Genomic DNA, 16,884 nt, shown 5'->3' on the forward strand with positions numbered 1-16,884 from the left:
TTAAAACACATGTTCTTTTATAACTATTTATTATTATAGAGAAAGGACAATGCAAGATGACCACAATTGTAAGTATTATATGTTTGATACTGGTCGTAATTATAATATATTTTACATTTCTTGAAATATCGAACAATTTCTTTTGGTGGGTTTAAATTTCCAAAACTATCAAAATACACAACTTTATCCTTCGTTTTTCTATGCTACCCAATGAGTTCCATCTCCTTCAATCTCGTCCAAATTTACAACACCGCACTCGTTCGTTCTAGGTGTTTGTGGTAGAGTATTTCGCATAAATACTCCTCTGAAGTTGACAATTTTTAATTTCTTTACATATTTCTGTATATCTAGGTTAGACAAAGGTCGATTGGGTAGCTTTATTGGTAGTTTTTTGGCAATTGCTTCTGAAGAAATAATCCATATCCTGTTAAAGACTGTGATATTCACAAAGGTCGTTACCGAAGCAGATTTAATACCTATATAATACCATAAACATAGTTTAATGGTTAGTATGTAAGAGTCCTTGATCGAGGATACACCTAGTATCAAACGATCCGATTGTAACAGACCTGATTGAAACAGACCTGATTGAAACAGACCCGATTGGAACAGACCTGATTGAAACAGACCTGATTGAAACAGACCCGATTGTAACAGACCTGATTGAAACAGACCCGATTGTAACAGACCTGATTGAACGGACCTGATTGAACGGACCTGATTGGAACGGCCCTGATTGAAACAGATCGGGTTCGAAATGCCTAAAATATTAACAAAAGATGAGCGAGAAGTTCAGAGAAAGATTATAAATGCTGCTAGACATATACGAAAAAAACATCTAGCCTTGAAATTAGAACGTGATGAGGGAGATGAAACTCTAAATAGAATATTGGGACCTATAACTATACCCTTAAATAAACTCGCAGACAGAACAATAAAGACAAGGAAGAGGAAATTGTAAAGATGGAAAAGATAACACCACCATCATCGATAAAGAAACAGCCGAAACCTGAACGCAGTTCTCAAAAGTATGTTGAATTCCAGCCGACTGAAATGATTGCGGAGAAGTCTGGAAACAGTGATAATGATGATGATGATAATGTTTTTATGGAAGTACAATCACTACAAGCATTTAAAGATGCTAACGAAGATCTTCAAAAATCAATTCTAGAACAAACTGAAGTGTACAAGAGCTACTTGGATCAGTATCCAAAAATAGCACATGAATTTATCGATAAGTACTTTATAGATTCCGATGAAATAGATCATACGTATGGTTTACAACATAATGCACCAACTGAAACTTGGAAAATGGGGACGGAAAAAGTGGATTTTCTTCAAAATGGTGATATACGAGTAGGCGATTCTATTTACAAAGGAAATCGTGGTTTATATGAATTGTTATTTCTAAAGAAACCTATGCACTTTACTGAAAACGATAGAGTTCAATTTCAGAAAATATTGAAGCAAACCAACGTTCACAAAAGAGATTTTAGTCCATTGGGACAATTGAGAGGTAGTAAATCTGTGAAATATAGGGATTTCGTTAAACCATTGATTACAGCTGCATCTTCGGCTTCGCTTGAAGGTTCAAGACTTAGGCATTCATCAGCCAGCAATATAGCACAGAAAATCCCTAAAACCAGATCGCAAACTAAATCTGGATCCGCACTACTTGAGTATAATGAAAAACCTAAAGAATATATTTATTATGATGACGTCAACGAGTTGGTGGATAGATTAAGTAAACTGGATGCCTCTCAAACAGCAGGAAACGGAAACCATACGAATGAAATAATGAGTATTCTTGAAGAATTGTTAGAACTAGGTGTAGTTGAACCTATAAATAAAGTGTTATACTAGATATTTGAGCATTATTATTTCAACCATGAACAAGTTCGGATGGTCTTTATCTTCCAAGCGAAGGTTAGTACACCCTCAACCTGAATTTTCCCACACACCTGAAGGAGATTATGATTTTGAAAATCGAAAAATAACTAATGTTGAAGACCCTACAGAAGAGAGCGATGTATCGACTAAACGATATACTGATGAGCTAGCAGGGAAAGTCCGCGAAGAGATAAAATTTCAAGCTCGTTCTATGGAAACAATAAACGCATTTAACAGTGTTCTTGCCGAAAGATTAGAAGCGTTAGAGATAGACTTACAGGAGACGTTTTCAAAAATTTCAACACGTCTAACGGATATGGATAAGAAATTTGGAACTTTAGAGGATGAGATAGTCAAGAAACTGCATATAGATCTTGATATGCTGGAAAGTGCGATAAAGAATTATACAGATACGGTGATTGAAAAATCCAATAAGGTTAAACGTCTAGAACTGGATAGTATCAATTCTAAACTATCAAACATTGAGCATGATATACAGAACATTGATACGGATATAGCAGCACAATATCAGAGAGTGCTTGATTCGTTTAAGACAATAACAAACCAGAAAATAGACGATTTATCAAACGATTTGGGTGATGTAAAAGGTGTCCTTGAAGATTTATTATTAAGTAAAAAAAATTCTAACCCAAAATAAAATATAAATACACATATACCAGCACTATTTCGTTAGACAAAGCGATGGGTTCTAGAGAACAAGTCGTTAGGGAACTTCATAAACCCGCTCGTATTAAATTCAAAAGACGAAGATTTATTCAGTATGGTTTAGACGATACTTTTGCCACCGATCTTGCTCAATTAGATCAATATTCTCGAGAGAATAAGGGCTATAAATATATCTTGGTTGTGATTGATTGTTTTTCCAAATATCTATGGACAAAACCTGTAAAATCAAAATCTGCACCAGACATTACTAAGGCCATGGAAATCATATTGAAATCTTCAAACAGAATTCCTAAAAAGTTGGTGTCGGATAATGGCAAAGAGTATTACAACAGTCAGTTTCAAAATTTGATGAAAAAATACAAGATCCAACACTACAGTACTTTTAGTCCTTTGAAAGCCTCTATAGCTGAACGTGTAATTCGCACTATTAAGGAAAAATTGTTTAGATCGTTTACGTTGAATGGGAACCATAGATGGCTGGAATTACTAAATAAAGTTACAGAAGACTATAACGATACGAAACACAGAACCATTGGAATGAAACCGAAGAATGTGGATAGTAATAGTGAAGAGAAACTACTAGGTGGCGTTTATAGTCATATTAAGGTAGCGGGAAAATCAAAATTTAAAGTTGGCGATACCGTTAGAATCTCAAAACAGAAACATCTTTTTGAAAAAGGATATACGCCAAATTGGACCACTGAGCTTTTCAAAGTATCTAAAGTAAAAATCACAAACCCTGTAACGTACCTCTTAGAAGGTTATCAAGGTAATCCCATCAGCGGTGGATTTTACGAAGAAGAATTACAGAAAACTAAACAACCTGAAATCTATCTTGTAGAGCAAGTGTTGAAAAGAAAGGAAATAAAATTCTAGTCAAGTGGTTAGGATTCGACAAATCACATAATAGTTGGATTGATAAAAGTAAAGACATTGTCTAAACCTCTTCAGTATTCAAAATGCATTCATTGTGTAAGGAGTGTAATTTCCACTGTTTAAGTCATCAACATAAAAATCAGTGTTGTGTAGAATTAGAACCTGGAATTCAGCTTGTTAGGTGTGCTTTTAAAAATCGAATTAAATCTTATAGGATAACCTCTGAATCACATCCGAATAATATTATCCTATATTTAGATGCTCTTAAAGATACTATTGTACGTTTACTTCAGGAACATATATCGATTCATACCTCCATCAAATTCAATATGGAATTATTTTGTTCATACATATTAGGATCTGAAACGAAAGAAGATATTAAATCGTTTAATTCCCGATATGATGTTGTTTACGAAAATACAAATCTGGAGGAAGTATTCAACGAGTTTAAACAAGTCTTAGTGACGAAATCTGGTGCTTTCCAGGAAGAGATAGCGGTTGGTCGTTACGTAAGATTCTATTTTTAGAATTGAATATAAACAAGTTTAAACAAATAAATTAGTTTGGTGGTGGTAGGGGAAGGAAATAAAACATATACGATCAATTAATAATCGTCAAGACATCTGTTTGTGCGTATGTCGATATGAGAGCGCTAGACATAACCTCAAATTCATCATGTTCCTCACCAGATTATTTCGAGTATCTAAACAGTATGGTTTTACGAAGTAATACGGAAATCAAGAAAGAACGCAGATTATTGGCTGAAACGTGTTATCCCACGAAGAACTTTGATATTGTTGCTGGAATAAGTATCGCGAGAGGATTGGTACCATCAGTTAAAATTGTGAACAAATTATTCAACCTACCCAATGAACTAATGATAATATCATTTGACGATACGGATTGGTTCGAGTTTTTGAACATTGCATCATCATTTATTTTGGTACCTGACAATGAGAAAATGGAGAAAACTGTTCAAGCCCTATCTGAAAATTTCACCGTTAAAGCAAGCAAATTCTTAGAAGAGTGGATAATTACAGTGATGTGCTTGGATGTGCCGTTTTGTTTCACTATGGAAGACATTCGATTAATTTTAAATCAAAAGTGTATGTTAATTATAGGTTAGAGTTACTTGTAAAATTAGACTTAAGACCTTTTTACGATAATCTTTTACATTATATTAGAGCTTGTAATGTCTCTGAAGAAAATTGTTTGGAAGAAATTAAAAAATATTGTTATTTAAATGTTTGTGAATTATCATATTATATGTTGGAATTTCTAGAAATTAATCCAAATAAACTCAAAAATGATTTTCAACTCATATGTGTATTTACCGCTTGTGAATAAATGTATAGAAATAATAATTTAACGCTTTATTCTTTAGTATTATTTAAACACTTGAAGAGTAAATATGTGTAAAAGGAGAAAGATGTCTACCGAAGATATAAATTTTTTACTAGAGAAACATTTGGCTAATTTACAACAATTAAAAGAACTTATAAAATTTTACGAAGAGAAACAGTATATGTTTTCGAAACTTCTAGAATTGAAGATCTCCCATAAACATACTAAATGATTTGTTTGGATGACTCGCCCTACGATATACGCATAATTTTTTAAATCAAAAGTTTATTGCTAATTATAGGTTAGAGTTACTTGTAAAAATAACACCTTGTAACTGTTGTGAATAAATGTATAAAAATAATAATTTAACGTTTTATTCTTTAGTATTATTTAACCACTTGAAAAGTAAACATGTATTTGGATTTGGCAAAATATACTACAGAGGAGTTAAAAGCACTGTCTGTAGAATTTCTAGCAGAGCATATTAGCCCCTATACGCTTTTAAATATATGGTCTCGACTTCCTATCGAATACAAAAATAATTTCTATTTGCAAACGCAATTGCCATGTTTTATTCACTACAACAGACCTGATCAAGTGACTCATATTGACGGTCCTCCCCCTTCTCAAGCAAGATGCCGAGATTGTTTATATTCTCTCCGTCAACATAGCTAAACAGTCATTCAGTATCCAGACATGGCGGCGTTAAGTTCAGCTTTTATTATATTTGCCGTTATAGTGCAAAATACATTCTATATAAATAAACCGAAAGATGTTATTGAAGCTTTCGTATGTTTAAAAAACAATGATTCTACAACGAAGTGTAAATGGCCAGAAGCTTGGCAGAGATTGAAATATAGCAATAACGGATCGGTGGAAGTTTTCAAACGTCCATTATCGGAAGAAGAGACTAGGAATAAGACGAACATAAAATATAAAATAAGGGTAATCTTTTCAAATAGAAGTGTTGGAGATCAATCTGATTGGCAGATGCTACCCATCAATTTTAACGATAGTTCAACTATAAAAAATCAGACGTGTAAAAAGGATAAGGAAGAACTTACAATGATTTCATATATAGTTCTATTTTTGTATATAATTATGACGTTTATATCATCTGCTATAATAGTATTTAGTACCTGCGCCAAAATATCAAAAAGTAAATGTATTGCATACTTTAAATAAATAATAAAAATTTGCGTTTGTTTTTCATTAACACCTTGTATATAATAGGTATGACGTAAGACAGGTTTGACGTTTGACGTTTGATAGATGACGTAAGACAGGTTTGACGTTTGATGTTTGACATTTGACGTAAGACAGGTTTGACGTTTGACATTTGACAGATGACGTAAGACAGGTTTGACAGATGACGCAGACAGGACAGATGACGTAAAGACAAGTTTGACGTTTGACATATGACGTGTTTGGACGTTTCCGATGACAAGACAAGTTTCTGACGTTTGACATATGACGTTTGACGTTTGACAGATGACAAGTCGGTCGCTTCCACGTTGGATACATGACGTTTGACGCCTACAGCCCTCCTCCCTGCGCGCCTGCGCTGTACCCCCACTCCTCGCGCCTGCGCTGTACCCCCACTCCTCGCGCATGCGCCGTGCGCTCTGCTCCACTGCTCCACTGATGCAGAATCGGCCTTCTACCTCTACTAGGGGGGCTCTCTTGGGGCAGTTAAGCCGCCTGATTATTATTTAAAACATTGGAAATAATTGAGAGATGTTCGAGTAAAAATTCAATTGCGCCTCAATCTAAGGCGTGAAGGCCCAAAGCTTTGGCCTTCAAGGCTTTGCGACTTTTTCGACGGTCCGTCGCGGGCGCTCCGCTCCATCTAAAAGCGCTGTAAAGGTTTTATCTTGCTTGGCTTTTGAACCTTGAATCTAAAATAAGAACAAAATTAATGCATTTTTTTGCAGTAAAAATTTGAAAACTCACTTATCAAAAAGCTGTCGTATAACTTTTAACTGGAAATCTGCTGATAATAATAATAATAATAATAATAATATAACCGCATGGGAAGACCTTTGGTCACGGGCGTAGCAACCCCGCGGATACCTAGCTGACCAAACCAGGGTTATGGGTTAGCTACCCTCGCTCTGAGAATCAAAAGCTTTTGACACAGAAAATTTAGCCTCGGATGCAGCAAGAACACGGGGCTGAGCTTGCTGCGAGACTTCTAAGCCCAGTGGAGGAAGTGGACCAAGCAGCACTCCCCTCGCGAGATACCACTGCAAGGCCCGGCAATGAATGAAGGACTAGAAGGTTTGAGGTTGAAAATCAACCTCCTCACCATCCAAAGCGCAATAAGTGCGAACAGGGCGTATGCGATGGACTCAAGAAAACAATATTCAGTTGATGCATACTATAAAACCAACATAGAGACGGACATGACACTGTATCGACTGGCGATGCACAAACCATGGACAATGTAACCCAATATACCTCGAACGGAACAAAATCTTGCTAGCCAAGTAAATCTTATTCTCTAAGAAGAAAGCCTCGTCTCTGCGCCGAACTCGAACACATACCAAAAAACGAGTTACGGATGAGGCAGGCAGCAACAGGGAATATAGAGACGCAAAGCGATGATGCAGCATCGATGAGAAAAGATGAAACACTCAAGAACTAAAAACAGCAACAGCTAATCCGCAATTCCTTGGTGAGCGGGAAGGACCTTAAAGTTATTTATTAATATTTTAAAATACGAAGGACTGTCAGATGAAACCCGACCTTTCATTCCAAAAAGTAAAGTTAATAACGAAGTGATGAGATCTGTGAAAGAGATAAATATTCTTTTAGAACAGAAATGCCTAGCCTGCGAATCTTTAAAGGATACTTACCATCTGTGCTACGCCGCTGCTGTCACTGTATGTTAAGCGACGGGAACAATCCTAGGAAAAAACACAGAAATAAGCATCAGAAACAACAGAACCAAAGACCAAATCCCTTCATGGCAGATAAGAATTGAAAATAACATCAATAAAGCGAGACAAAACATAGGTAAAATATATAATTACCTGGACACCAGAACAGTTACATCAAAGAAATGTAAGAGAGACGCTGAAAAACTGTTATTGAAAGAAGCAAAAATCCCACCACGTACCCCAGACAGAAGAGCCTTAGCACTATTGTACCTAGACCGCTTAAAACAAAAGGCAGCCACCATGGGAGCAAAAATAAGATGATATCACGAATCTAACAAACGTAAAGAGCACTTAAGATTGTTTGAAAAAGACCAGAAAAAGTTCTATAGGAGACTCAATGAAGAAACAAAAATTTCAAATAATGGACTGCCAGCAAAAGAAGACATGTACAGATTCTGGAACACTATGTGGAGACAAGGTGTGAACCATTCCGACGAATACTGGTTAGCAAAGGAGGAAGATAGAAACCAGGAACTGGAACAGATGGCTGATATAAAGATAGAGAAAGAAGATGTTCAAAAAGCTATAGCAACAACGCAAAACTGGAAAACCCCTGGGACAGATAAATTACACAATTTTTAATAAAACATTTCTCGGCATTGCACGGACATTTAGCAGCACATTTTCTCAACGTTTAATCGGACCATCCGAAGAACTTCCTAAAGAGATATGTGGATGGGAAAGACTATTATGATCCCAAAATCAGAAAACACTCAAGACCCAAAAGAATACAGACCTATTACTTGCCTGTCCAACCTATATAAACTCCTTTACAAAGATATTATGTAACAAATAACAATGCATCTGATACTAATAATAGCTATCGAACAGAATGGATGCCGTCGAGGATCAAAAAGGTTGTCAAGAACTTCTGGTGATAGACACGTAGTAGTGACGGCAGCTGCCTGATCGACTATAAGAAAGCATATGATTCTGTTCCTCATTCTTGGCTTAAAAAAGTTTTGGAAATTTATAAGATTAATCCAAAAGTTTCTCAGTCATGCAATGACACTATGGAATACAAAACTAATTGTGGCCGGATCGAAACAAACATACGAAACGAGAACCATAAAGATCAACCGAGGTATATTCCAGGGCCACAGCCTGGGTCCGGTCTGGTTTTGTTTGGCCTTAAACGCCTTGAATAAGATACTTTCAAACAGCAACCAAGGCTACAAGATCACCAAGCGAAACAAAGTAGTACTAAATCATCTTATGTACATGGACGATCTTAAGGTATATGCAAATAACTCCGAGCAGCTTCAGAGTCTGTTGGAATTGGTATCCCGTTTCAGCAAATCAATCCATATGGAATTTGGCTTATCTAAATGTGCTACTGTATACTACAAAAAAGGTAAGCTGATAAGTCATACCAATGTTACATTAATGGGTGGTACAGAGATAAAGACATTAAAAACATCTGCATATAAATATCTTGGAATTTTACAAACGGGGCAGATCAAGGATAAGGAATGAAGACCAGAATGAAAATACTTACCTAAAAGAGAGGAAAACAGTTTTAAAACATACTACCGGGCAGATAGAAGATTGCAGCATCAATAGCCAGATGGGCAATTCCCGTCCTTGGCGCACACATGGAAGCCTTGAATGGTCCAAACAGAGCTGCAGGAAATAGACAGAGCTACTAGAGAATGGTTCTGAAGTTCAGATTGCACCATCAGTCGTCTTCAGAAATCAGGTTATCTCCCTGGTGATCCATGGAGGGAGAGGACTTATCAATGTTGAAAGAGCATGCAACATGCATTAAAAATAACAAACTAGCAACCTATTTTATGCAAAGGGATACTTACCTTCATCGAGCAATATGCGAGATTGACCGAGGCTACTCTTCCTTGAACCTGGCTTCCCATATCCCAACGGAAGTTCCATCGGTTCAGGAACAGCTGAGGGAACTTCGAGGAAAGGCTCTGCATGGAAGGTATGCCAACGAAAGCCAGGCAGAAGGAATTGATAAAAGTGGATCTATACAATTCCTTACAAACATTAACCTCATGGGAGAAACCGAGGGCTTCATATGTGCAATACAAGATCAAGTGGTTAGCACTAGAGCGTATAGGAGGCATATTTTAAAACAAAACATACCAACTGACAAATGTAGAGTATGTCATAAGATTAGCGAATCCATCCAACACATCAGCTCTGGATGTGAGAGTCTTGCGTCAGTCCACTACACGGAAAGACACGACAACATAGCAAAGATTATTCACCTGGAAATGCTAAAGTACCTAAAATCAAGAACCCTGAAAAGAAATATTATGAATACAGGCCACAAGAATTACAGGAAAACGAACATCATAAAGTATACTGGAATACGCAAATACAGACAGACAGATCAGTAGTTCATAATAAGCCGGACATTGTTTGGATAGATAAAAACGAAAAGAAAGCCTACTTAATCGACGTAGCTGTACCACTAGATGACAACGTAGTCGAAACTGCAAAGGAAAAAATTTCGAAGTATCAAGACTTGGCTTTCGATATGAGGCAAACCTATCATCTAAAAGCAATCCGACTAATACCACTCGTCATTTCAAGCAATGGTTTGGTTCACATTGATTTTGAGAAGAACTTAAAGGAGCTGAAGCTACCAGAAAATATCATAAGTCAATGTAATAAAGCGAAGGCTGGCTTGGGTACGGTGAACATAGTCCGCAGAGTAATGAACATGGAGCCTTGAATGGAAATATTCCGGCGACATGTCATGGTACAACCGATAGAATCGTGAAAAAAAAAATAATAATAATATGGGGTGCAAGTTGTCACCTCCTCGTGGTGCACCTCGGGCAATGGTTATTAACCGGCAAACGACAACACCACTAAAAGGGTTAACCTCCCTTTTAGTGTGAATATTGGGTTCCTAAATCACAGGACGAAGCCTCGGACGAGCCGCATCACGGTCGGGAATGCCGCGGCAATTCACAGCCCGACCATAGGACGACTGACCCGGCAAACGAACAGGAACAGTCCGTTGGAGATGTTTTGCGGGAAATGCTTCCGGCAACCACTCAAACGGGTAAAACTCGGCAATGGATGAAGTGGACAGATGAAATAAACAGAATGCTCATCCGATGCTATTTCAAAGTCACCAAACTGGAATCAGATATGACTCAATAGAGACAAAAACTTCGCACTGAATTTTTAAATAAATACCCGGAGCTATCGAACATCGTAAGTGAACAAAGGCTAGCAGATCAGATAAGAGTCATTATCAGAAATAACCGAATACCGCAAGCCGAAAGAGAACAGATAAAAGAAGAAGTGAGTAATGACCTGAAACGGGAAAATACCACCATAGATGAAACAAGTGATGCAGAAAATACCAACATAGAAGAACAGAATATGCTAAACGAACAAAATCAAAGTACAGTACAGAGAGTGACAAGAGATGAAGAAACATCTAATGGATCTCTTCAGAATCTAATGGAAACAAATAAAAATAAACTAATAGATGAAATGGAAACAAACAAAATTAAATGGAATGGTAGTGACCCAACAAAAAGACCAAAACTACCAAAACTTATATTCAAAAAAAATACACGTGCCCTAATAACAACTATGAACTCCGAAATACTTCCACTTTATCTGTCACAACAATCTACATTGGAAGATATACACGCTCTCATATACATGGCAGCCCTAACAATACTTACATGCAACGAACAGACAATAAAAAAGCGAACTCAACAGAAGAAAGAATGGAAACCTACTTGGCAAACACGTATAAAAAAAAGATAGACAGTCTAAGAAAAGAACTTGGCAGGGTCACTCAGTACATAAAAGGAAATAAATCAGACAAAGTCAGAAAACACGTAGAACAAATTATGAAAAATAAAAAAGAAACTTTAATTGAAACTCAAGACACAATTAAACAAAAGCAAGCTGTATATGCAACAAGACTACATAGATACAAAAAATCAAACCAAAAACGAAATGATAATAACCTATTCAACCAAAATGAAAAGCTTTTCTACAAGAAACTCACAACCAACAAAGAGACTCATATAATTGCACCCACAGAAAACTAGATTAAAATATTTTGGCAAAATATATGGTCGAACCCAGTAGATCATGATGACGACGCATCATGGATAAAGAATGAAGAGCATAGACATCTAAACACACCACAACAAGTCAACATCAATATTACTACAGAACTTTCGCAGATTATAAAAAAGACGCACAACTGGAAAGCGCCAGGTGTCGACCAGATCCATAACTTCTGGTATAAACAATTTACAACCACACATGTGTACTCGCAAAGTACATTAACGGAATTATAGAAAGACCTAACTTAACTCCAAAATTTTTGACCGAAGGAGTAACCTATATTAAACCAAAAAATAATGAAACACAAAACCCCGCCAACTATAGACCTATCACTTGCTTACCAACATTATATAAAATTATTACAGCAGTCATATGTCAAAAGATAAATCGGCACTTATCACAGCATAATATACTTACAGAGGAACAAAAGGGATGTAGAGAATAGAGCCAAGGATGCAAGGAACAGTTAACCATTGATGCGGTAGTAATGGGCCAAGCTGTCAAGGAATGTAGAAATCTACACGTAACTTATATCGACTACAAAAAAGCGTATGACTCCATCCCACATAGCTGGTTAAAAAAGGTTCTTCAAATCTATAAAATCCATCCAATGCTTCAAAATTTTCCAAGTCAAACAATGCAGTCATGGAGAACAAGCATCCATCTAACAACCTATAATGCAAATATACAAACAGATACAATCCCAATCAAAAGAGGAATCTTCCAGGGCGATTCCCTAAGTGCACTGTGGTTTTGTATATGCCTTAACCCACTCTCCAATACTTTGAACGAAACAGCATATGGCTTTAACATTAAATACGAAAAATCAGTAAGACATAAAATCAACCATCTCCTATAATGGACGACATAAAACTATATACAGCGACAAAAACAGAACACACCGAGCTACTTAAAATTCTAGAAAAATCCACAAACGACATAAAAATGGAATTTGGGATGAACAAATGTAAAACACTACACATAAACAGAGGTAAATGGCAAAACGAAGAGCAGGCATCTACATTAAACAATGAACACTTAGACAACATGCAACCCAACGAATATTACAAATACTTGGGAATTTTACAAAACAGAAAAGTTGACCATACCGCACTCAAAACCCAACTAAAAGAACAATACAGGAAAAGACTAAGTAAAATACTGAAAACCGAACTAAATTCAAAAAACACAGTTAGAGCGATTAACACCTACGCCATACCGCTGCTCACCTATTCATTTGGAATCATTAAATGGTCCAAAACAGATCTGGAAAATTTAAATATTCTGACAAGAACTCAGCTAACTAGATTCCGACAGCTGCATCCCAACTCTTGCAAGGAGAGGCTGACCATTGAAAGAAAAGAAGGAGGTAGGGGCCTGACAGATATTCACGAAATACACAACAAACAGATTAATTCACTAAGAAAATACTTTAAAGAAAAAAATACCTCATTACACCAAGCAGTAACTATAGCGGATGCTAACTACACACCATTAAATCTTAACGCAGAAAATATTCCTGTTTCAAATATACTCACATTAGAGGAAAAGAAAAACAAATGGTCCCAAAAGCAACTACATGGAAAACACTGTCATATTATGAACAACCCCGACATCGATAAAGAACTGTCATATTCATGGCTACAAAAAGGGCAACTGCAACCGGAAACGGAGGGATTCATTATAGCGATACAAGATCAAGTAATAGCAACGCGCAACTACAGGAAATACATAATAAAAGATAGGGCCCAACAAACGGATACCTGCAGGCGTTGCCACCTCCAAAGTGAAACAATAGAGCATATTACAAATGGTTGTAAAATACTCACTGGTACAGAATACACTCTAGGCATGACTTTGTTGCGCGTATTATACATCAAGAAATAGCAAAAACATATAAATTTATACAAGAAGAACAGCCCTATTACAAATACACGCCGCAATCTGTCTTTGAAAACGACACTGTAAAACTCTACTGGGACAGAACGATCCATACTGACAAGACAGTAACATGCAATAGACCTGATATAACGTTAACACTAAAAAAAGAGAAAGTAACATATCTAATAGAAATCAGTGTTCCGAATGACAACAACATAACAAAGAAATATGAAGAAAAAATTAGCAAATACATTCCACTAACACAGGAAATAGAACGAATATGGCAACAAAAAGAAGTTAAAATCCTACCATTTATTATATCTAGCACGGGCCTCACACAGAGGAAATTTAAAGAAAACCTATTTTAAATTTAAAAGGTCATATTCACACACTTGCTCAAAAAGCAGTAATCATTAAAACCACAAACATAACCCGCTCCTTCTTAAAACAATAGAAACTCTGACAGTACTTGGTAATGAACACCCGTCTGTCAGAATATACCACCAAGAGTGAGAGAAAAAAAAATGTTTATTTGCAGTATCAATTACATTTTTACATAAGTTTTTACAAATAAATATTTATTCTATTGATACGCAAAAAGGAACTGAAAAACAATTAAAAAATCTAGTCCAGTTCCCGCTTTTTTTAAATAATATATAAAGTAATGTGTTTATGGTCTCTCTCTTAATCTATTAATACTTCCTATTCATCAACTGTTAATCTTACAATACATTAAAGAAGAAAAAAAAATACACTATATAAATACAAAATTTAATCTTAAATATAATATATATATATATTTTTTTCTTCGTACAATAATAGTAACTCGACTGATAAGTCGAGTTACTATTATTGTACGAAGAAAAAAAAATATATATATACACTATAAATAAAGATTTAATCTTAATAGCCATCAACTTCCTAACTAACCTAACCTAACAAACAAGACAAAAAAAATCAACAAGTCATTTATAATATTTGTAAGGTCTAGTTGCAAGACGGATGCATTATCGGTTATTCATTTTAAAATGAAGTCTATAGGAGTTTGGGGCTAATTTTTTTAGTTCAGTTGGTACAGAGTTATAAAGTAGATAAATATTATATGTGAATGATCTTCTAAAAACATGTAATCGATATGAAGGAGAGGCGATATGAGTCCCTAACGGCAGTTTAAATTATGAACGTCAGTACGGTATGATATTTTAGCAACCAGATACGGAGGACAACTATTATAAATTATCTTGTGAAATATTACAGTTGGAGTGAAACCTTCGTCTTTCCTTCAGATATCCATTTTGCTTTCCTTTAATTTATATGATATTGGGGAGAATTTCCTAATACCGTATATATGTACCGCTAGACAGGAATTCTGCACTTTCTGGAATCCTATTTATGTTGCTTTTGGTCGAGACAGGGACCATACACCGCATTAGCATAATTGAAACATGAAAGAACGTGAGAGAGTCCGTCAGTCTAATTTTTAATGAATCGGTAAGTGTCGATGATGTTACTTTTAGTTTTGAATATGCTGCTTAATACATTTAGTAACATGGGGGCTCAAATCTTAAATTTCTATCAAACACCAACCCCAAATTTAACTACTTCAACTTTTTTAGAACGCTGTTTCGTTTTTAATATAAAATTGTTGACTCTCGAAGCTCTACCAAAAGCATATAGCATGATTTGTTGGCATTAATTTCAAGTTGATGCTTGTGGGAAAATTGACACAATTTCTCCAAATCATTGTTAACAGACTTTACGGCTTCACCAATATCATTGGGATAGAAGGAGTACAGAAGTTGAGTGTCATCGGCATAAAGCTGTATAGAGCAATTATTAACCAAATCAGGTATCCTGCAAGTATACAGGGTGAGTTTCCTACGATGTTCTCTATGGGTATCTCGGAAACTACTGGAGATAGAGAGTCGGTTAAATGGGGAAAGAATTGCAGTTTTGTGGGGTCATAAATATGCGCCTTTCAGATTTTTGAAAAAGTTCATGGCTTACTAGATATTTAGAAAAAAACAAATTTCGGCTATTTTAAAAATTGTCCCTAATTTCTAATTAAAAATTGTCCCTAATAGTCATTTTAGACATTTGACACAAACATATGTTTTTTTAAATGGAAACTATAGTTGGCCATAACTTTATAAAAAGTGACATTTTTTAAGCTTTTCAGCGATATAAGCTATAATATGTTTTCTTCGAAAAATTATCGAGTTATAGCCAATTCTTATCATTTTTAAATAATTTCACTTAGTTAGCTATGGAAAGAATCGTCTTTGCTCTTATAAATGTGAAGCTGCCACATCCAAACTTTGTAAATTAAAGTAAACAAAAATTGTAAATATGAATTTTTCAAATGAAAAAAAGCGTGTAAGATTATTGGTTCGACTTTCAAACCAAATCAAACCATACATTTTCGAGGATACGTTGACCGGTGAATGTTATGTATTTTAGAGAACGATTTTCAAGACTTGTTAGAAAAGTTAAATTTAGTTATAGCCAATTCTTATCTTTCTTGACTAATTTCACTTAGATTGCATAGCATTCATATTCTTTTGTGATTTATAACTTATAAAAAGTCAGAATATATTACTAAACGGTTCTTTAGAATTTACATTACACAAACTAAAACTTAAAAAAATAATATCGCTGCAGTCACTGCATACACTTTAAGTTATTTTAAAAAATGTTCAAAAATTCCATTGTTTTGAGTTACACCTTTTAAAACTGAATTATTACCTATTCTCACAAAAGGACCGGTTGATTTAATTAAACTTCTTCTCGTACCGCCACTTCCAGCTCTCCCTTAATTCATAAGTTCTTTTGTAAACCTTATTTTTAACCATACCGCATAAAAAATCTAAATGGATAGGAAGTCAGGTGATCGAGGAGGCCCATGCAATTAGTCCACCTCTTCCTATCCCTGAGTTTATATTACTATGATATCAATATAACATTTCTTTCATTATGCGGGGGGGCAGCAAATTGAAAGTCATTTGGAACATTCTCTATTGATGCGCGAGTATCTACACGCTTTTCTTCATTTGAGAAATTCATATTTTACAATTTTTGTTTATTTTAATTTACAAAGTTTAACGTGACAGCTTCACATTTCTGAGAGTAACGGCGATTGAACTTACCTATGGCTAACTATGAAATTGCTTAAAAATGATAAGAATTGGCTATAACT

This window comes from Sitophilus oryzae, unplaced genomic scaffold (genome assembly GCF_002938485.1).
Source record: "Sitophilus oryzae breed Bouriz unplaced genomic scaffold, Soryzae_2.0 scaffold_1582_pilon_pilon, whole genome shotgun sequence".
Classification (NCBI taxonomy): Eukaryota; Metazoa; Arthropoda; class Insecta; order Coleoptera; family Curculionidae; genus Sitophilus; species Sitophilus oryzae.